General features: G+C 47.1%; 1 pseudogene and 1 gene segment (V, D, J or C); both read right to left on the reverse strand.

Annotated features, from left to right (window-relative positions):
* LOC132222632 (immunoglobulin heavy variable 3-74-like) overlaps positions 1 to 1,769 on the reverse strand; it is a 42,390-nt pseudogene extending 40,621 nt beyond the window's left edge.
* The window catches only part of LOC132222663 (Ig heavy chain V region 1B43-like), a 150,306-nt gene that overhangs the window by 118,855 nt on the left and 8,478 nt on the right, over positions 1 to 22,973 (reverse strand).

Here is a 22,973-nt window from a genome sequence, read left to right on the forward strand (position 1 = left end):
CACATTGACTTTTTATCAAATAATAAAAGCAGGAATCTTCTCTTTAGATGTCATTGGAAATTGAAACCAAAATTGCCACATTTAAAAGTTGATACAAGGCTTCCAAACAACTTATGGTTTTGGGTAGGGGAGAGATCCCACCCAAGACAAGGGACCATAACCCATGTCTAGTTCTATGGTCATCAGTACCATCACCAGCACCATCACCATCACCATTATCATCATCATTTTGTAATTTATCATCATTTGTCTGAATTTCTAAAGAGGTTGTTTTTGTACCAAATAATGGCCCTTTTTCTCAATGTTTGCTCAAATTTTATAATTGATCAGTAAAATAAATAGCCATATTTTATTTTAGTTTTTGCTTGATTGCTGAAAACTGATGGCTCATTCCTGCCTCTTTTCACTTGGCCCCACATGGGAATATTAAAAGAAAAGTTGGGTCTCCTCTCCAGATGTCAATAAAAGGTTGAATATACATAAGCCCCTGGAAGCAGAATTTTGCTCCTCCTCCACCTCTCCAAAATAAATTCCCTGAGCCAGTCTCCTATCCTGGCTCCATCAAATCAGGTCTGACTTCCTGATGGGCCGTTCTTGTGTTTCACAGAGATTTCAACTATGTGCATAATAAACATTCTATGCCCCTCGGTGTGTGTGTTTATCGTCTGTACTAAACTGCTGTGGGTCTCCCTACCTCTGCTTGGTGTCACCTACTCTTGGTGCTATGAGCATGATGAAAAAGCAATGAATGTACCACCTGGGGTCTTTCTTCTCTAGTTTTGCATTCATAGGCTTCTGCTGCCCATTGTCCAGAACACATGAATTCCATTGCTGACTGGCTGGGACCCTGAGCTGTGGGGCTGAGCTGTACTATTGAGTCAGTAGAGACTCTGGTTAGATTTAGCTGATGTAGGTCATATTTGATAATGAATTGTCACACAGGCACAAGAATGTCTGAAAGAGTTTCTCTGTGATTTGTGCAAGTGAGAAAGTTGTCTCACTTTACAACAGACTTTCTAACTCAGAGACTTCAGAGATGAGCACAGAATCAGGAATCCAGAGAGTTTCCCTGAGGGAAATGTGACATGAAGAGGAAACCACCTTAGGAAACCAGCTCAAACCTCCCATTGCACCTGCTGCTGGGATGGTTCTTGGGTTCAGGTACCCAAAGCACCTCCTGGTGGTCATAGCCCCTCTTGCAGGGAGGTTTGTGTCTGGGCTCACACTGACTTCCCCTCACTGTGTCTCACACAGTAATACAGGTCCGTGTCCTCGGCTCTCAGGCTGTTCATTTGCAGATGCAGCATGTTCTTGGCTTTGTCTCTGGAGATGGTGAATTGGCCCTTCACAGAGTTGGCATAGTTTGTAGTACTTTCATCAGGATTCATTTGACATAACCACTCCAGCCTCTTCCCTGAAGCCTGGTGAACCCAGCTCATCCAGTAGCTACTGAAGGTGAATCCAGAAGTTATACAGGAGAGTTTCTGAGACCACCGTTCTCCCCCCCCCAGGCTGCACCAAGCCTTCCCCCGACTCCACCAGCTGCAACTCACACTGGATACCTGCAAACACAAAGATGTCCTGGTCAGGAAACTCTCACATGTCCACTATATCACTCACTCTTATCCACTCACATACTCAGTGTCTCTTGTTCTCTATAAATTACCTCTTAATAGAGCCACAAGGAACACCCAGCTGAGATCAAATCCCATGGTAAGTGGTCTGTGTTCAGTCCTGATCAGGGAATGGGAACACCTGGGGATCCCAGGGCTGGGCTCCTGTCCCAGAGGTGCAGGGTCAGGGCTGGGATGGTTTTTATGAGCAGCATGGGCTCTATTTGCATGTCCTTCTACTATATAGGAAGCTCTGAGTTGGATGCTGATACAAATAACGCCATCCCAGGTGTAACATGTCCAGGGGTGCATGTGTGTTAATTAATTCCCCACATCTAAACCTGTGCACTCCCCACTGAACCCAACTGCTCCTGGTCACCTGTACAAAAAAGAAGAGGATTGAAAATAATTGATTCCTTTGACAGTCACCAGTAATTAGAACCAAGAGAAATTAATATTCAAATCCCAGAATTAAAAGTGCAGGAGTTTCATGTTCAGGAGACAGGAAGTTCCATCTGACACTATGTTCAAGCTTAGTTTTACATATTTAAGTACTCCTATGTAGGATGCATAAATGTTTCCCAGAGGTATATCCTCTTGTTTCCCACCATAGGGCCCAGGGGCAGGTCAGCAAATGTCCCAAGACACCCCTGGATCCGCCTCCACCTGCTGGCTGCCTATTAACCTCAGTCACTGGAAAGGCTCAGTCTCTGAAAGAGACTCCCGTGAATCAGGAGGATGGGGCACTAGGATGTCCCATAACGGGAAGGTGCTGATCAGACTTCAGAGAAGGTGGTAAGTGTGTTTTGTTCTAGAGCCACATGTCTGAGTCTGTCCCTGATTTTCCCCTGAACTTGATACCTTGAAGCCCCTGATGGTAAGGTGGGTGGGTTCTGTGGAGATCAGAGCTTGGGTCTCCCAGAAGCCAGGATGCTGTTACTATCAGATCTCCCGTGAGGAGCATGTGCCAGTGAATTTCAAGAGAAAGTAGGTCAATGGCCTCACCAAAGCCAGTCTCTGACACCTCCTGAGATGCCCAGAAGTCTAAGCCCAGGGCTATGCCCCTGTCTCCTCAGCAGGGCTTATGACTCAGGGTGGGGTGACAGGGTTCCAGAGGTGGGGGATTGCTTTCCCCAGGCTGATGCCATTGAGTGGGGATTGCTCCTCCCAAGAAAGATGGCTGCTGAGGAATGGAGGAGGACTCAGTACAGGGTCCTGGAGGCTCTTCCCATCCCTCCCCAAAGCCACCCATCCTGACTCTCCTCAGGCAACTGCTATCTGACCACCCTCCTTCCCTTGGAGCACAGCATGAGTGGCTGCTAAACCACATTTTGCTCCTTAACCCAATGAAGTGGTGGCTTTATCTCCTTCAGGCTCTGTCCAGTGAGGGTGCAGAACCTTGGTATAAGATGAGAGCATGGATGAGCATCTGTTATCTGGTGTTACCTGCACTTCAGGGCTGGATCCACCTGTGGCCTCTGAGTCCTCACTATTATGGAGAAGGTCATGCCTCACCTGGGAGATGGTCCTCCATCACCTAAGGGGAGTCAGGTCCCCCAGGTCTGTCACATGCAAATGAGGTCTGTGTTGTGCCCAGGACCACTATCATGACCCCAACAGCTCCTGTCTGTGCACTCTGTTACCAGGGACCTGAGACCCTTTCCATGGGCATCTCCATGTGGGTGTTAAGAGTCAGTAGTAACTGCCAAGGCTGCAGCTGGCCCTGCGGTCAGACATGGCATCCGTCACTGCCCCTCCTGGAGCCTCTGGACCTGCTAAGTCTGTCCAACGCTCTGGGGAGTGGGCTGCTGTGTGATTGCTTGTTGGGAAGACCCAGACCCAGTGTCCCCAGGGCCCATGACTCTGGATTACCTGGCCGTCAGCATTTGAATGATGCAATTCTCCTGCTTGTGTTGAGTTCAATAGAGACAGGAGCAGACTCTGCTTAGGCCAGACTGAGCCTTTCTGTGTCTGTTGGGAGCAGCAACCATATCCCCCCAAAGGGACAGCGTGAACTGTCACCACCGCTGACCATCCTGGGGTTCCTGGTGGGCCCTTTGCTTTCTGCAGCCAACCTTCCTGCCTCTGCAGGGACCTTGTGTCTGACTCCCACTGGATTTGGACCACAGCCCTTGGGAACAGTCTTACTCACCTGCATCCTCGGTTGTCACACTGCTCAGCTGCAAGAACACTCGGTTGTGTGCCTGGAGATGCTGATCAGCGCTGTATGTTGGGGACTTTCTGAGTGTTCCCTTTAGTTCAGATCACACTGACCCACTCTGGCCCCTTTTCTGGGTTATGGTGAATCCACACACAGAATATTCCAAAACTGGTGGTGGGGGGTCAGTGTGGGTGGCTCATGTGAGACTAGGCCTCTATGAGGAGACCTCTACTTGGTGTCCCTATTCTTTGAGATGGTCCTCAGGCTGGAGACCTGAGGACAGGGAACACCTATGGGACACACAGACACTTGGCTCACACCATCACCCATTTCTGAGATGTGTGGGTCCCCTGTTGCAGACATGAGACAGCAGGAGGAACAGGATACGTGGAGGGGCCTCGTGTGTCTGCTCAGGTCAGTTCTCCCAGGGACCCAAACCCAGAGTCAGGGACACAGTGACACTTCCCACCTGCCTGGATTTCTCCGTGAAGCTGGGTCGGTTTGCATGGGCAGAAATGCAGGGACCCAACCTAAAGGTGGTGTGGGTGGCAGTCCCTGACTCCAGACCTCTCTTAGGAAGGTGTAGGAAATGGCACCCTATCTGCTGGGTGCAGTGCCTGTGGACTGTGCTGCCTCCTATGGCCTGCCTGTGCTTCTCCTGGGATTTCCCTAGAATATGAGAGAAACCCTGCTTGGTGTCTGAGAGTGTCCACAGGATAAACACAGCACATGGCAAACAAGGTGATTCCTCCCACAGCTCCCCAAACCAGAGGGAAACCAAAGGTAAATATAATGAGTTCTGAACCATAGACCAGCAATGCCAAAGTGGCTTCTTGTCTCCAATGATATGGGAATAATTGATATGTGGGTCTGCTTGGGAATGAATACTTGTCCCGCTTTAAAATCCTCCCTGACTTTGGAAGATGTTTGAATAAGCAAAATGTGTCAATCGTACCCTCCCCCAGGCTGGCCGCTGACAGAAGATAATACTTTGCTGTTTTTCACAGCAGGAGGGATGGAAACTGGGGTGAGGAGGGAGCTTTCCTGCAGCCACACCCCTGAGAGGCTGCATGTGAGGACGAAGGAGACATGCATGAGATTGCCGAGGTTCATCTGTGCATGAGAGCATCAGCCATCACAGACTTCAACAGGAGCCACACAACAGCTTTGTCCTTGACATGAATCCGGTTCCAAATAAATTAAAGTCCCTAGCCTCATATGAAACACCCCTTTCTCCCTGTTTCATGGAGCCAGGGGGACCACACCCTCTGCCATCATGCCATCTGAAGCTCCAACACTTTTCATTGGGACATTCTGCAAATGAGGAGCAAATTCAAGCAGAAGATGAAATACAAAAGAACCAGCAGACAAACTGTATAAAAGGAATGGAAGTCCATCTACAGCACGTGTGAGACATGGAATTTTATCGTCAGAACTTGCTATATCCCACCCGGTTACAGGAAGAAACCTTGTCAAAAATAGCAGAACAGCACAAACTCCATAAAACCAATAATATTTTGAAATAAAAAAATAAGATAAGTACTAAAAAAATAAGTAGAATTTTTGTTGTGAAAAGCACCACGTCAAGGATGAGAACACTGAGTGGAGAATTTCTATGACCTGGAAGATAAAACAGACACGTTATCCAAGATGAAAGTTGGATTTGTGAGGATGGAGAGAATGGCTCTGAGGGTGCTGGGGACACTGAGGTTGTCTGCAGCGTTATCTGTGCAGCTGCTGAGAGAAGGAGCCACCAGCATCAGGGGCCGAGTCCCAGACCAGGGGTGAGCTCTGCACAGCAGCTGCCTCCCAGGAAGAGAGTCAGGGCACAGGAGCCATCCCTCTTATCATCAGGGCCTGGATCCTCCACGCTGACCTTCTCCTGCTCTCAGTCCTATGGACACAGCAAATGCTGCTTCCTCTGGGGGAAGATCAGAGGGGTTCGCAGGGGAGGTGCTGGGCCTCTTCCCTGCACTGGTGGAGGGTTTTGGTGCCCACAGGACGTGTTTTCTCTCATTGTGTCCCTCGCACAGTAGTGCATGGCCGTGCCAGAGGCCTTCAGGCTGCTCTACTGCAGGTAGCTGGTGCTGATGGAGTTGTCCATGGAGATGGTGACGTGGCCTCAGAGGGATGGGCTGTATCTGGTATCCCCATCACCAGGCCAGATCTGTCCCATCCACTCCAGGCCCTTCCCTGGCATCTGGCACACCCAGTGGAACCAGCTTCAGTGGGTGAAGCTGCAGCCAGTAGTCCTGCAGGAGGTCCTCAGAGACTCCCCAGGTGTCCTCGCCTCACCCCGGACTGCACCAGCTACTGCTGGGGGCAGACACCTGAGTGAGAGAGCGAGACTCAAGGCGGGGTGCCTCCCAGCCTCCCTCCCCTGGGACCCTAACACCTGGTCTGAGACTCACCTGGGAGCGCAGCCAGGAGGATGGCCAGGGTGGTGGCACAGCCCTTGCTGGAGGTGGACAGTGAGGAAAGCTCTACGCACCCCGCTGGGTTGTAGGGACGAATTCCTGGATTAAAAGGGGGGGTTTCCCAGGTAAATTTGCATATTCTCAGCCCCGCCCTTTGGGGGAGATGTCCAAGGGTTCATAACCAAGAACCCCGGGGCCTGAGGAGAGGTGCACGTGTGAGACCCTGGGAGAGAGCCAGATGGGCAGCCAGACTGCAGGCCTGGCAGGGCACTCAAGTGAGAACTGCCACCTGCCAATGGGGGCATGGTCACAAGTCAACCAGAGGCCAGCCAGTGTGTGGCAGCACTCCCTGGGCTGGGACTACTGACAGGCAGGGCTGTCGTGTGTCCTGATTGGCTCAGACCCTCAGTGGGCGGAGCATTGAGGGAACACCTTCATCCTCACACAGGTTAAGGAAGGAAGGGGAAGGCAGACTGAATCAGGGCAAGGGTCCAAAGGGGTTGCCAGTAGAAGAGAGAGAGATGATTCAAGTCTGAATGAAATAAGCACATGTTGGAGTTGAGGTGCAGGGAGAGAGTGGGGGTCAGTGAATGCACAGGTGCTAAGAGGGAACAGCAGGGCTGTGGGGGGGGGGCGCCTGGTGAGTTGCCCTGACAGCCTTCAACCTGGGGACCAGCCAGCATGACCAGACATCTACTGGAGGGGGGAGTGTCCTAATGGGACCTTGGGAGCCAGCACATACTGAGGGTGGGGAATTCTAACCAAACCAGCTTAATGGGATTCTTGCTGATAGTGGGCTGTGCAGAGATGGCCCTTCAAGTCTACAGACCACAACCTGGTCGGGAAGAGATTGGGAAGAGGCTGACCGATGCTGGTCACTGAGAGGCCCTGGTCAGGAGCTGCTTTGTCCTTGGTGGGAGGTGCCCTGGTTGGCCGCCAAGGCCAGGGCTGGGGATGCCCTGGTGCACACAATGGACACAGCCATGTGCAGAGTGGCCATGGTTGTTCTCAAAAACACCTGGTGTCCTGGAGGCTCTGACCCTGCTGAACCCAGAGGTGTTGACTCATTTCATGGGTTAATGCATCAGATTGTATTTTAGAGTGTGAACAGTCCATCCAGATTTTCACACAGATTATCAGAGTGATCCTGGGCATGTGGCACATTAAATGCCACAGAGCTGTGGAGACACAGCCTAGGGTGCACTAGGCCTGCCCCATGGACAAAACTGATGACAGGGAACAGATATTCAGGGGATGGATGTGGCCACCACAATGAAGGCTGCATCAAGGCTTTTCAGAGTGTGAAGAGAAGCTGACTGTTTGGATTGGCCAGAGCTGAGGGCTCCTGACCCAGGAGATCAGCCCGTGGAGCTGCATGTGGACCAGAAGCAGAGGAAGGAAAGGGAGAACAGAACTTCAGCCTGAAGACAGGCGTGCATGCAGCCTTCAGTGTCCAGAGGATAAAGAATGGGCACCACCTGAGGGCAGTGGGATTGTGAAAGAAGACTCCCTGCAGGCTGCTGCTGAGCCACCACTCAGGAGACATCCATGTGGCCGCATCGGGGGAGAACCTGAGGAACATAACCTTCCACAGCCTAGGCCTCTAGTGCCAGGTCCTCAGCTTGCACAAGGGAGGTGCTGTCACCCAGCCTGGTGTGCCCACTAAGCATCCTGGAGTGTCCACCATGTGGCACAGCAGTACCTGTTGAGCTCAAGAAACATGTTTTCTGATATTTGTGGGGGACCCTCCCTGACTGTTGGCAGTGAAATAGCATGGAGCAGTGAGCACAGGGCACAGACTCACCATGGATAGAGGACAGTTCCCTATCCAGGAACTGGGCCCCTTAAATGCAGCCCCTGAGACACCGTGCCTGTGAAATCTAGGATTGTGCCTGTGATCATATGAATAAGTCACAGTGGAGAGGACAGCACAGCCCTCCTTGCTCTTGGACATGAGGAAGTTGATCCACCTCTGCAGGGAGTGATTTTCATTCATTGGTTTTAGCATCTGAAAGGTCATTTCCTCCATTTTTTCATGAAAAAAGTCTTGAGTGAAAAGTCTTACCACCTGGGTTGTCAATAATCTTGTTTGATGATTAAGTCTTAAACTCTAACCCCTGGAGGCAGGTCCTGGAAGTGCCCCAAAGAGCAGCTCAAGGGCCTTTGGTAAGAACCTGGACATGTGGGCTGATCCGGTTCAAGACTGTGGAGGGGAGAGCACCTGCCATCCAGAGCAGGTGAGACCGTTCTCATCAGTGTCCTCAGTCCCTTGGTGTTTACAGATGTGCCTGGGTCTGACCTGGCCAGAGGGAAGGTGTGTCTGGATGGATACTGGTACACACCGTTTATCACAGGGAAGAAAATGCACCAGGTTTGCCTTGAGTATGTGGGTTTGCATGGGATAGTCTGGTGCACTCATTCCCTGGTCAGGAGCTGACCAGGAAGGAAGGAGTTCGTCTATTGGGGGAATAAGCTGTGACACTGTGGAAATTAGCAACTGTGGAGGGACACTGATCACATGAGAGTGACAGTGGTAGACCCTGTGGGAAAAGTCAGACATGGTCACATAAGAAACTAGAGGTAAAGATATACATGAGATGCCTTTGACAGTCGCCAGTGGTGAACATACCTAGTTGAACCAACCCTCACAACCAGTGTAAGATTTAAAAGTGCAGCAGGTTCATGTTTAGGAGATGGGAAGTCCCATCTGACACTATTTCCCCTACAAATTGATCAGAGGACAAACTAAGACCTGAGTGTGATCCTAGAGCCAGTGGACCAAGTGCTGGGGGAGAGTGGAGCATGTGTTTGCCTCATTGGGAACCAGAAGCATGTACTACAGGGACAGACAGAGCTCCAGGTCATATTCCTTCAGAGGAATTTTCTGCTGGACATGTAGCAGCTGCATGACCTCCTTTGTAGACTCACTTGTGAGCCTTTTTGTATCATTGGTGATGTGGATGAAACTCAGTCAAAACTAGGATGTTGTGGTGAAGATGCAGGTAAACATTAGGGAGTATTTAGGTTTAAGTTATGAAAATCTTGTTATTGGAAATCTGATATCTGCATGTGGCCCTTGGGAACACTGTCCCATGTCCCCACTGGATGGAGTCAACTGGAACCTGCACCAAACCCAGTGCCACACTGGGGGGAAAGCTACCTGGGCACATTAACCAACACAGAGGATACACACATCCAGGATTCTTGTTTCATTATGTTTGATCTCCTTGTTTAGCCATATCACATTTTCTTTCCTTTGAAACAGTCCTACATATTTTCTAGAGTCTTGAAGACACTTTGATGAGAGTGGGCACAACCCTTTGTGTGTTGTTGTACCTTATATTTTCCTGAGTTCCCTTTCTAGTTATTCAGTTCTCTGGTGCAGTTTTAATGGTTTTCTGTATACACGATCATGTCATATGTATAGAGAACAAGAAAGACATTTTAACATATTTTCTATCTGATTCATACATTTTGCATTTTTTTCATGCCTAAGTATTCTGACAAGTACTTCTAATTTTGTACAATAGAAGTAGTCACAGGGGCACCCTTGTCTTGGGCCTGATGCAAGAAGAATAGCTTTGAAATTTTCTCTGTGTAGCATGATGTCACTTGGTAGCTTCTCAAATGTGGCCTTTATTATATTGAAACCTATCACTTCTACACCTAATGTGTTTATAATTGTAATCATGAAGAAGTTTTTAAATTTTTAAATGCTATATTCTATGTATATAAACAGATATGATGGTATACTTCATCCTACATTCTGTGGATGAGGGTTGCCCATTTACTGGTTTACAAACATTGAACTGTCCTTGCATTATTGCACAATATCCCACTGGATCATGGTTAGTGATCCTTTCAAAGTGGTGTTAAGGATCCTTATATATTGATGAGGGCTTTTGCATTTATGTTCATTAGGGATATGGACCTGACATTTTTGTGTGTCCTTTCTTGACTTTGGTATCATTGCAATGGTCATATCAATAAATCTCTTGGGAAGTGTTGACTCTTCTTTTAATTATTAGAAGGATTCAGGAAGGATTGATTAAAAAGTTATGAACTCTTGTTTGAGTTTTTGGTGTAATTCATCCTAGACTCAATTTAGTTGTTGACTTTTATTTGTTGGAAGGTTTTCACTACGACATAAATTATTTTTTAAAAAAATTCATAGCAAGCAATCCAATTTGGGATCCATTTCCTAATTTGAGCTTCTACTAAGTGGACTGAGAAATATAACTGTTTATCTTCACAGGCTGTGCTCAGTGTTGAAATAATATTTGGTTTCAGACCATCTGCTTATTTCATATGCCATCCATGAGAATGAAATAAAACCATGTTACCTTTTTAGAATTCATAAAGTGCCTTTGTCCTGAGAATGTACCTCCCTTTCTCCATCTCCATGAAGCATAAGGAACAGGTCCCAACCACTGCTCTCTGAAATTCACCATGGATTGTTGTGAAGACTCAGCTGTGCACACCTTGCAAACCACAGCTGAGCTCAGGGTGACACTAAGGCAGGGCCATCGCAGGGAGAAACAGGTGTCATCTGTCAGAAACATAGGGCTGAGGAAATATCCAGTGGATTTTCTGGGCCTCCCTGAAACATAAGCATGTTAACCAAGTTCCACATTTTCTGAAGAGATTGTGATTGTGTGCTGACAGTTTCCCCAGCTCACCAACCCCTCTGCATTTTTCTTCCTCCATAAGTGATACACGAATGTTTGCATGTGAGAATGTTTCTATTAGTAGAGTAAATATTTTAAAACACAAAACCATCAGTGGCATTCACTGCACCATGGCTCTAGAGAGACTCTTGGCGAAAGTATTATATGGAGAGGAAGGCAAGGACCTTCAGAGAAATCAGCCATGAACACCACCTGCAACAGCTCTTGGGGCTGCAACTCAGAATGGGTAGGTCTTGAGCGCCTCCTGGTGGCCTGAGAACCCACTGCAGCCCAGCACTCAAGTCTTCCTCAGGAAGGTTTGTGCCTGGGCTCACACTGACTTCCCCTCACTGTGTGTCTCTGGCACAGTAATACAAGACTGTGTCCTAGACTTTCAGGCTGTTCATTTGCAGATACATCGTGTTCTTGGCATTGTCTCTGGAGCTGGTGAATTGGCCCTTCACAGAGTTGGCGTAGTATGTGGTACCACCATCAGGATTAATTACAGCAACCCACTCCAGCCCCTTCCTTGGAGCCTGACAGACCAACTGCATCCAGTAGCTACTGAAAGTGAATCCAGAGGCTGCAGAGGAGACTCTAAGAGACCCCCCCAGGCTGCACCAAGCCTCCCCCAGACTCCATCAGCTGCACCTCACACTGGACACCTGCAAACACAAAGACATCCTGGTCAGGAAACTCTCACACATCCACTGTTGTTCTCACTCATGTCCACTCACATATACAATGTCTCCTGTTTTCCATAAATTACCTCTTAAAAGAGACACTAGGAAAACCCAGCTGAGCCCATACCCCATGGTTAGTGGTCTGGGTTCAGCCCTGATCAGGGAATGGGAACCTGGGGAACCCATTGCTGGACTCCTGTCCCAGAGCTGCAGGGTCAGGGCTGGGCTGGTTTTTATAAGCAGAGGGGCCCTATTTGCATGTCCTCCTACTATGTAGGAAGATCTGGGGTTGGATAGTGATATAAATGACACTGTCCCACAGTATGACATGTCCAAGGATGTATGCCTGTTAAAACAATTCCCCACCTCTGGGCCTGTGCCCGCTCCAGTGGACCTGGCTGCTCTAAGGGATCTGTACAAAGATTCCAGAGATATAATTGTCATAAAATGAAAAAAAGAAGAATTGAAAGTCAGAGATGCCTTTTACAGTTACCAATCTTGACAACCAAGAAAAATCAACCCTCACAAACTGAGAAAGAAGTAAAAGTGCAGGAAGTTCATGTTCAGGAGACGGGAAGTTCCATCTTACACCATTTCCCCTACAAAGTGATCAGAGGAGAAACAAAGACCAGAGTGTGAGCTTAGAGTCAGTGGACCAAGTGTGTGTGGGGGAGAAGGGGGGAGGGAAAGAGTGTCTGTGTGTGTCCCTGGGAGCTAGAAGCATGAACTATAGAGACACAAACAGAGCTCCCAGTTCCTATTCCTTCAGAGGAGTTTGGTTCTGGACGTGTAGCAGCTGCATGTCCTCCTTTATGATGTTTATTCTCTAGACTCTGTTGTAGAACCAGTTCCATACATTGGGATATAGAAGAATCTTCATTATGACCAGCTGTGTTTACGGGAAGACGTGGGCAATAATTTAGGAATAACTAAGTTTGGGTCAGGAAAATGTTGTCATTGGAAATGTGATGGCTGCATATGACCCTTGGTACTGCTTACACCATGTACTGGCTCAGCTTCAGGTCTCCTGTCTGTGACCTGTCCTGGGGTGTCCACAGATGGATTGACCTGTGAGAGAGGTGCTGGTGAATGAAGAGGGGCAGGTGGGTTTTTACAAGGTCCGCTCTGCCCTTGATGCTGTGGGAGGAGCTGGGAGAGCCAACAGGGCTCTGGCCATGGAGCTCAGGCTCTGGGACAGATCTAGGGAGGGTGTGGACAGTGGAAGGCAGAGGGGGCAGTTGTCCTGGGACACTGGAGGGACAGCTGGGGGTGGGTATAGATCAGGACTCTGTCCAGCTGGTTCTCATGATCCATGTGGATTCTCCATGTGGAAGCTGAGACACATGTCAGAGCAGAGCCCAGATGGCTCTCAGGGACCCACACAGAGGGCTGTCCAGCAAGCGGCAGAGGGTTTCATCTCTGGGCCAGTCTCCCTCTCTCCTCCAAGTAGAATTCTGAGAGCTGAGTTGGGTCCTCAGTTGGGTTGGTTCTGGTCCAGGAGACTGAGGAGTAGAGAGAGTGAGAGGAAATCCTGGCCATCACCCTCATCCTGAGTGCCCCCTGAGCCAGAGGGTGCACTGCCCCAGGGAGATGAGACTGCCTGGGAAGCTGTTGGGGTAGTTTCTGGGGCAGGTCTGTGCCTGTATGAGGGAGGGAGCCCATGGGGCAGATCTGTGCCTGTCTGAGAGAGGGGGCCCTGGAGCAGATGGGGGCTTGTCTAGAGCGGACAGAGTGAGCTCAGACACAGGGTGTGACTTCGCTGATGTTTCTCTTTGTGGAAACTGTATCCCTCTCCCAGGCATGGAGAGGTGCTCTGAGTGTTCAGTATATCTGAGGGAAGGGAACCTACTGAGAGAATCGTCCCTGAGACTGGAAAGAGCTCATCTAGGAAAAGAGAATGGTGTTCGCACCATCTTTGTCCTCAGATGACAACGGGACCTTGTCCCTGGGCCACTGAACAGCGAGGAAAGAAGAAAAACCTGACCACAAGGGGCAGATGTTCCTCAGTCCCTCATAGTGCCTGTTCCCAGCTGCTTACCCTGACTCAGGGCCTGAGCACCCCCTGCTGGTCCTGAGAGCTCTGTGGTGTCCAGAGCGCCCCCTGGTGCCCGCCCCCTCCTGGTTCCCCCTGGGCTTCTCCTGAAGCTCAGCCCCGCCCTCTCCCTGCAGGGAGGCTGTGTCTGGCTCAAGGAGACATGCAGGTCAGGCTGATGGCACATGTCAGGTGTTTCTCTCAGGCATATTCATTCACATACTCAGTGTCTCTCATTCTCCATAAATTGTCTTTTAAAATAGCAGCAAAGAAAACCCAGCTGATCCAAAACCCATGATGAGTGGTCTGTGTTCACTCCTGATCATGGAATGAGAACACCTGGGATCCCGGGTCTGGGTTGTAATTCACAAGCGGGCGGGTGGGGGGGAGCTATTGGCATGCCCTCCTACTATACAGGGAGCTCTGGGGTTGGACACTGACATAAAGGATGTCGTTGCAGAGTGTGGTGTGTCCAAGGGCACTCATGGCTGATGAGCATTAGCCCTGGTACCTGGTCTCTGCTCCTCTCACTTGGACCAAACTGCTTCCCTGAATCATCTCCTGAGTCTGTGGGCATTCCCTGTGAGGGCTCAGCACTGCCTGGCTAGATAAGGTGGTGTAGTAATATAGCATGAAAATTAATGTAATAGAAAAATAGGAGAAAGGGTAGATTTAAACGTGATACATTGGAAGTTTACCTGTATTAATATAGTGAGGTGATCAACCATCACAATGAAAGGGAGATTAAAGTGTGTGAGTGTAGTGTTCAGGAAACAGAAGTTCCACCCAATCCCTTATTTACTCATAAAGTGATCAGAGGATAAACTAAGAACAGACCGTGAACCTATAGCCAGTGACCAAGTGTTGGGGAGATTGGAACCTCTGTGTGGATCATTGGGAAACAGAAGCATGAACGATAGAGAGAAACAGTAAAGCCAGTTTCAAACATTGGGAATATAGATGAAACTCAATGAAAACTAAGATTTTTTTATGACAATGTGGATAAAATGTGGGAATAATTAAGTTTATGTTATGAAAATCTTGTTATTGGAAAACTCACATCTGCATGTGACCCTTGGGACCACTGTCACCGTGTCCCCACATGATGCGGAGGGGAGGGAGGATCAACTAGAACCTGCAGCTGACTTAGTGCCACATTGGGGTGGGGGGAATGTACCTGGGAGCGTGATGGGGTATTAACCAAGATTGAGGACTCACATGTCCAGGGTTCTTGTTTCATTACATTGTCATCTCCTTGTTAAGCCCATTCAAGTTTTCTTCCCTCACTTTCCTCTGAAACAGCCCCACATATTTCCTAGAGCCATAAAGACACTTTGTTGAGAGAGTGCAGGGGCACAAGCCATATGTGTGTTGGTTCTGTACCTTACATCTTTCTGGAGTTACCTTTCTAGTTTTATCAATTTTCTTGTGAAGTGTTCATGGTTTTCTATATCTAAGATCATGTCGTATCCATAGAGATAAAGAGAGACAATTTAGTGGCTCCTTTCTGACTTACAGATTTTTTTTTTTGTTGTTCTTGCCACATTACTCTGACAAGGACTTCCAGTTTTGTTCAATAGAAGTAGTCACTGGGGTGCCTTGGTCTTGTTCCTGATGTTAGAAGAATTGTGTTGAAATTGTTTCTATGTTGCATAATGTTACCCATTTTCTATTGAAATGCAGCATGTATTATGTTGAGGAACACCACTTATATACCAGATTTATTGAAAAATTTTTATCATAAAGGGGTTTTGACAGCTTCAATGGCCTTTTTTATATCTTTTTTTTGTATGACAATATAGTTTTCTCTCTTATTCTGTGGATGTGTGTATCCAGTTTACTGATTTATAAAGGTTGAACCATCCTTGAATCCTAGGACAACATCCCACTTGATGATGGTAAATGATACTTTCAAGATGTTAAGTTTTGATTCTCATAGCCACTTGGCCTGGAGGTCAAACCCTCCCTGGGATTAGCTACAACAATCAAGATTTATCTATAAGACTGCGAACAAAGACCACTAGGGGGTGCACCAAGGAAGCATAACAAAATGCGGAGACAAAGAAACAGGACAAAATTGTCAATGGAAGAAATAGAGTTCAGAACCACACTTTTAAGGTCTCTCAAGAACTGTTTAGAAGCTGCCGATAAACTTAATGAGATCTACACGAAAACTAATAAGACCCTCGATCTTATATTGGGGAACCAACTAGAAATTAAGCACACACGGACTGAAATAACGAATATTATACAGACGCCCGACAGCAGACCAGAGGAGCGCAAGAATCAAGTCAATGATTTGAAATGCGAGGAAGCAAAAAACATCCAACTGGAAAAGCAAAATGAAAAAAGAATCCAAAAATGTGAGGATAGTGTAAGGAGCCTCTGGGACAGCTTCAAGCGTACCAACATCAGAATTATAGGGGTGCCAGAAGACGAGAGAGAGCAAGATATTGAAAACCTATTTGAAGAAATAATGACAGAAAACTTCCCCCACCTGGTGAAAGAAATGGACTTACAGGTCCAAGAAGCGCGAAGAACCCCAAACAAAAGGAATCCAAAGAGGACCACACCAAGACACATCATAATTAAAATGCCAAGAGCAAAAGATAAAGAGAGAATCTTAAAAACAGCAAGAGAAAGAAACTCAGTTACCTACAAGGGAATACCCATACGACTTTCAGCTGATTTCTCAACAGAAACTTTGCAGGCCAGAAGGGAGTGGCAAGAAATATTCAAAGTGATGAATACCAAGAACTTACAACCAAGATTACTTTATCCAGCAAAGCTATCATTCAGAATTGAAGGTCAGATAAAGAGCTTCACAGATAAGGAAAAGCTAAAGGAGTTCATCACCACCAAACCAGGATTATATGAAATGCTGAAAGGTATCCTTTAAGAAGAGGAAAAGGAAGAAAAAGGTAAAGATACAAATTATGAACAACAAATATGCATCTATCAACAAGTGAATCTAAGAATCAAGTGAATAAATAATCTGATGAACAGAATGAACTGTTGATTATAATAGAATCAGGGACATAGAAAGGGAATGGACTGACTATTCTTGGGGGGGAAAGGGGTGTGGGAGATGTGGGAAGAGACTGGACAAAAATCGTGCACCTATGGATGAGGACAGTGGGTGGGGAGTGAGGGCGGAGGGTGGGGCGGGAACTGGGAGGAGGGGAGTTCTGGGGGGGGAGAAAAAAGGAACAAATGTAATAATCTGAACAATAAAGATTTAATTTTTAAAAAAAAGATGTTAAGTTTTATCTTATACTAGAAGCCTGGTGCACAGCATCTCTGCACTGGGGGTGGGGGGCCTCAGCCCCGCCTACATCCTCTTGCAGTCTGGGACCCCTTGGGGAATGTCCAACTATTGGCTTAGGCTCTCGCCGCCACCGCCAGCCTTGAGCTTGGCTTCTGGCTGAGTGAAGCTCCCACTATGGGAGCACACTGACTACAGGGAGCCAGCATCTACATTGAGTGTCTGCCCCCTGGTGGTCAGTGTGTGTCATAGTGACCAGTTGTTCCACTGTTCGGTCTATTTACATATTAGGATATTATTATATCGGATTGTTGGGGATTTTAGCATTTATGTTCATCAGGGATATGGCCTGTAATTTTTGTTTGTGCACTTATTTTGCTTTGGAAGCAGTTGGGTCCTGTGACCCAGTTACTAGGGCTAATGCTCATCAGCAATTTCTCAAACCTCAATAAGTGAGTTTGGAGGTTTATCCTCTTTTGCAATTCTTGGAAGTGTTTCAGAAGAACTGACTGAGAAGATACTGTTTTTTTCTTTGAAATTTGGATAGAATTCACCCTTGAATCCATGTGACATTGACTTTTCTTTGTTGAGAGACTTTGGCTATTCCATTATATTTTTTTAATTTATACCCATCTGAAAAGTCAGGGGGAACTTTCTAGTTGAAGCAACAAATAAGAGGACTGATAAACACAACTGTTGAACTTCACAGGAAGGAGGCAGCACTTGCACATACAGTGAGCTGAGCAGTGACAGCCTAACTGGCATCCTAATTCTGCATCTCACAGGTAGATCTGAGCAACATGAACTGACAGGGGAGCTCCTCAAAGTCCCCACCCAGGGAAAGAACTGCCTCTATAAACTGTAGTCCCAGCTGCTCTCTGCCCGATCTGTGGTGGGCAGGACCAGCTCCTACCTGAGAGTCAGCAGTTAAAAACATGTCTGCTTTCAACTTTGAAGAAGAAAGGGATTTTTTTGAAGAATCTTACAAAGTTAATTCACTGAAGATTTCTGTGCATGGAGAGAAACCAATGGAAACAGGAACAAGTCTTCTCATCACATTTAACAATTCCTCCTGTGAGAGGCTACACTCAGCCAGCAGGAAATCTCACAGAGCTAAGGGGCAGTGCATTTGGGTCAGTGTGGAAATTGCAGTTGTTTGCAGACCACATATTTATTTCATGCGCCACCCAAGATAATGAAATAAAACCATGTTATCTTGCATAGAATTGATAAAGTGTGTTGTCCTGAGAATGCACCGTCCTTCCCTGCAACACCAGGAGCACAAGGAACAGGTCCAAGCTGATGCTCCCTGAAATCCACCATGGATTTGGCTGAAGACACAGCTGTGTATGACTCCAAGACCACGGCTGAGCTCACCGGTGACACTAAGGGAAAGCTATTGCTGGGAGACTCGGGCATTATCTGAATGAACGTTCTGGCTGAGGACATCTCTGACAGACTTGTTGGTCTTCCTGGAATGCAGGGAGGTTCACGCAAGTTCCATATTTCATTGTCACAGAGTTTGATGTGTGCTGATGGCTTCCCCAGGCTCACCAACCCCTCTGCATTTTTATTTCTCCAAATGAAAAATGCCTCCTGTGGTGCATGTGAGAAAGTCTGTACTAATTTAATAAAACTGTTATAATACAAAGCCATCAGTGGTAGTCACAGGACCATAGGTCTAGAGAGAATCTTGGAGAAACTGTTATATGGAGAGGAAGCCCAGGACCCTCAGAGGAAACAGCCATAAACACCCCCTGCAACTGATCCTGGTCAATAACACAGAATCGGTGTGTCCTGAATGCCCACTGGTGTCCTGAGTGCCCCCTTGCAGCCCAGCCCTGCTGTCTCCCTCAGGGTGGTTTGTCTGGGCTCACACTGACTTCCCCTCACTGTGTCTCTTGCACAGTAATACACGGCCATTTCCTCAGCTCTCATGCTTTTCAGTGTTAAGTAAACTTGGCTCTTGGATGTGTCCCTGTTATGCTGAGGTGGGATTTAAGTGTTGTGTTGTTGTTTGTACTTCTATCAGTCCATACAGCCTCGACCCACTCCATCCCCTTTCCTGGAGCCTGGCGGGTCCAGTGCACACCATAGCTCCTTAGGGAGAATCCAGAGACAGTGCAGGTGAGGGAGAGGGTCTGCGAGGGCTTCACCAGTCCTGCGCCTGACTCCTGCAGCTGCACCTGGGACAAGACACCTGGGGACAAGGAGCATCAGTCCTGTCAGTCACGTACAGTCACAGCCATCCCATCACCCCTGTCTGACCCCTGAGACCCTTACCTTAGGGGACTGTCACCAGAAACAGGAGAAGACCCAGCAGCCTCATCTTCTTCTAAAGCACAGCTCTGCCTTCCCAAGGACCTCAACCCTATGTGAGGAAAGAGCTGAGACCCTGCACAGCCCAGGAGAGGATGTACCCTGGAGCTTGAAGAGAAATTTGCATGTGAGGCAGCCCTATTCTTATAAGTGTAGGGCCTGAGGCTCAGGTTACTCTGGTCTTTCTGGGGCCTGTGTGGAGGCATCTCATCCCTTGATCTCACTCAGCATGTAAGTCAGGGACAGGGGACCACATGAGTTATGAGACTCATTGGATTCAGGTCAAAGCACAGGCTCACCTTTCTGAGCATAAGAGGAAACATGGACTAGATGAGCAGGTTACACTTTTACCTTCTCAGGCATCTTTCAAACAGATAAAAAAGGGATTAGCATTTGTTTTGACCATTTCTGAATCTCAGAACCCTAGTGTAGCAACAGTTTGTAAATTTTTAAGTCTCATGTTATACAAACACTTTCTATCCTGGTGCAAAATATAAAAGAACAGACATTTTTAATGTTTTATGTCTTAATTTATCATGTTACTTTGATCTGATAAACTACTTCCCAATCCCAGGCAGGTGGGACAACCCTGACTCTTAATGCTGCAAATTTTAAAATTGTGTCTACAGCTTCCTGTGCACACTGTTATGTTTGCAGAGACCCCAAACTAGTTACATCAGAAATAATCATGGTTTTAAATAGAGAAAACACAAACACAAGACATGAAAATAGTGATCCTGTGTGTGTACAGCCCTGAAGCATTCATATGTTGAAATGCTGGTAGAAGGACATTAAGCAGTTTTCTTAGTCTAGTGTTATCAGTGATGTTGGGATTCAGAGAGATGGACATTGAAGAATTCTGAGCACACATTTTCTTACAGGAAAGGGAACTTCAATTCTGACAGGGAATCCTCACTCCCAGCCTCCCTCTACCCTTTCCCTGGGGATGCTCACTGTGGTCAGTGGGTGTCAGGCTCTCCCCCATAACATACAACATCCTTAGTGTGTAATACATGCATTCTCCCACCAGGCACATGATTCTGAACGATATTCTCTCACTAAGCTTATCATTTGATTCCTTTGATGGAATATTTGGTGGGACAAATGCTTTTTATTTTATTTTATTAAAGTTCAATTCATCAGTACTTTCTTTGATGAGTCCTCTTTTGGGTGATTTTACTAAGAATTCCTAATAAAATTCTGAGTTTCCACAGTCCATGTGGATTGGCTACACATACTAGAGCAGGTTCAGGTACTAGACGGGAACACTGGTGGGAAACAACCCAACAATCTGGCTGTGACTGTGGAAGTGGGTGAGGGGAGGAAGCTGGACTTGTTTCTAGTCACATGAAAGACATGACTGATATTCATGGACAGAGAGTTACTGGACATGTGGGATTAAAGCTTCCTCCAGCGCAGGCCCAGAAGGAAGTGCAGGGCATGATAGAGACAGCTTGGATCATTGTAGGAAACACCTGAATAATTATGAACAGGAGTTTGTGAGAAGTAGGAAAGTTAAAGACCATGCAGGCAGGGATCAAGAAAAATAAGGAATATGTCACTGTAGACTGGTGGGAAGGGGATCCCGATTTCCTACATGCACATTCTCATAGTGTCTCTGTTCTAGAAGGTAACACCTTCCCACTCCTGGGAATTAGGACTTGGACACTTTTGGGGTCATTACTCACATGGCCTCACCATGAATCAACAAAGCTGCATAATTCATTGGGGGCCCATTATAAATCTGTCAACTCTTACAGGGAAGAGTAGACATTCCTGACTAGAGGTTCCATGGTGAAGGTGTTTCTGTATGAGGAGCCATCATTCCATTAGACCAGGTGCCCTGTTTGGTGGGGAATCACGGAACTTGGTTGGAAAACCTGTGAAGAGGATTCTCCAAAAGGTCGGGGGCCTCTAGGAGGACTTTGCCAAGGGCAAAAGCCCCTGCCTTGACTTTTCTAAACAAGTCCAAGCTCCCAGGTGTTTTACTAGAATCTCTATGTTTAGTCTTTAAGACCAGACCTTGTAGAAGCATGTGTCTTCTCAAGGATACTTACCCTGCTGATTGCATCTAGAGGTTAATTTTAGTTCAGGCTGTTGTTACAGTAAAAGCCTAAGGAGACAGGCAATTGGGGCTGTTTAGGTGCCTCCTGCCAAGCAGCCCCTTAACCTTTTCTTTCACAGAAACATGTGTGTCAGGGTAATCCATTCATCTGTTGCTCTGGATCTTCTGGTCAGTCCTGGCACTGTCTCAGCCCATCATCTTCATCATCATCGTCATTGTCATCATCATCATCATCATCATCATCATCATCACAGTTTGCTTCCTTATAAACATTCTTCTCATTTTCTATAGGCATGGTGGTTGTGCACACACAATTCATTTTTATCAGGAAAGAAAGCAGGCATCTACTCCTCAGATATCATTGTGGATTGAGACCCTGATGGCCCAACTGTAAGTTGACACAGGCCTTTGAAAAAGCCGATGATAGATTGGTTGGAAAGTACAGATTCCCACCAAGACATTGGACCAAGATTCTTTCCAAATCTACTGTCATTATCACACCACCACCACCACCATCATTGTCATCATCATCATCACCATCTCTATTGTCACTTGCTTACTTATAATTATTCTTCTCATTTTCTTTAAACCTGGTTTTTGTACACACATAAGGACTATTTTTCTCAATTTTCCTCATTTTGTATAGTTCTTAAGTAAAATACATAGCATTACTCTATTTTCTTTTTTGTTTGACTACTAACAACTGATGGCTTATTGCTGCCTCTTCTCCATCTTCCCATTACATGGGAAATCGGATAAGAAATCATAGTTTTCTCTTTAGATCAGTGGTTTTCAACCTTCTTAATTCCGCGACACTTTAATATTGTTCCTCATGTTTTGGTGACCCCCAATTTCATTGTTGCAGACTGAACATAATTAAAGCATAGTGATTAATCAGTAAACATCTAATTATATATGTGTTTTCTGATGGCCTTAGGCGACCCCTGTGAAAGGGTTGTGCGACCTTGTGAAAGGGTCGTTCAACCCCCAAAGGGTCGCGACCCAAAGGTTGAGAACCGCTGCTTTAGATGCTAGTGTGAAATTGAAACCACACGCCCTGGAAGCAGAATTCCTCCCTATCCCCATGACCTCACCAAAGTAAAAGCCCTGGGCCAGTCTCCCTCCCTGGCTCCAACAAAGCAGGTCTGTCTTCCTCAAGGGCCTTTCCTGAGCTTCCCTGGGATTTCAACTATGAGCGTAATGAACATTCCATGGCCCCTTGGTGTGAGTGTATGTCATCAGCCAGCACATCTGTACCAAGCTGCTGTGGCTCCCTCTGCCTCTGCCTGGTGTCGCCTACCCTTGTTGCTATGATATGATGACAAGGCAATGACTGTCACCACTGGGGTCCTTCACGCTGTCCAGCTTTCAGGTGAGCTGCACTGTTGAGTCATTAGACACTCTTGATAGATTTAGGGGACCTGGGTCAGAAGATTTCATTATTAATTGGCATTTAGGGACAGGAGTAAGCAAAGGCATTTGCCACTGCCTTTTGTGGGTGTGCCAAAGTTTTACTCCTACAATAAATCTCTGTAATTCAGATAGTGAACATGTCACCCCACAGCTGAAAGGAAACCACCATTAAGGACAACCTAAACCTGCACCTGGGCTGTGAGCTGTGCTCAGTGTATCCTAGTGGACACAGCTTCTCCTTCAGGGAGGTTTGTGTCAGGGCTCACACTGACTTCCCCTCACTGTGTCTTGTACAGTAGTACAGGGCCGTGTCCTCAGATGTCAGCTTGGTCATTTTA

This window comes from Myotis daubentonii, chromosome 20 (genome assembly GCF_963259705.1).
Source record: "Myotis daubentonii chromosome 20, mMyoDau2.1, whole genome shotgun sequence".
NCBI lineage: Eukaryota > Metazoa > Chordata > Mammalia > Chiroptera > Vespertilionidae > Myotis > Myotis daubentonii.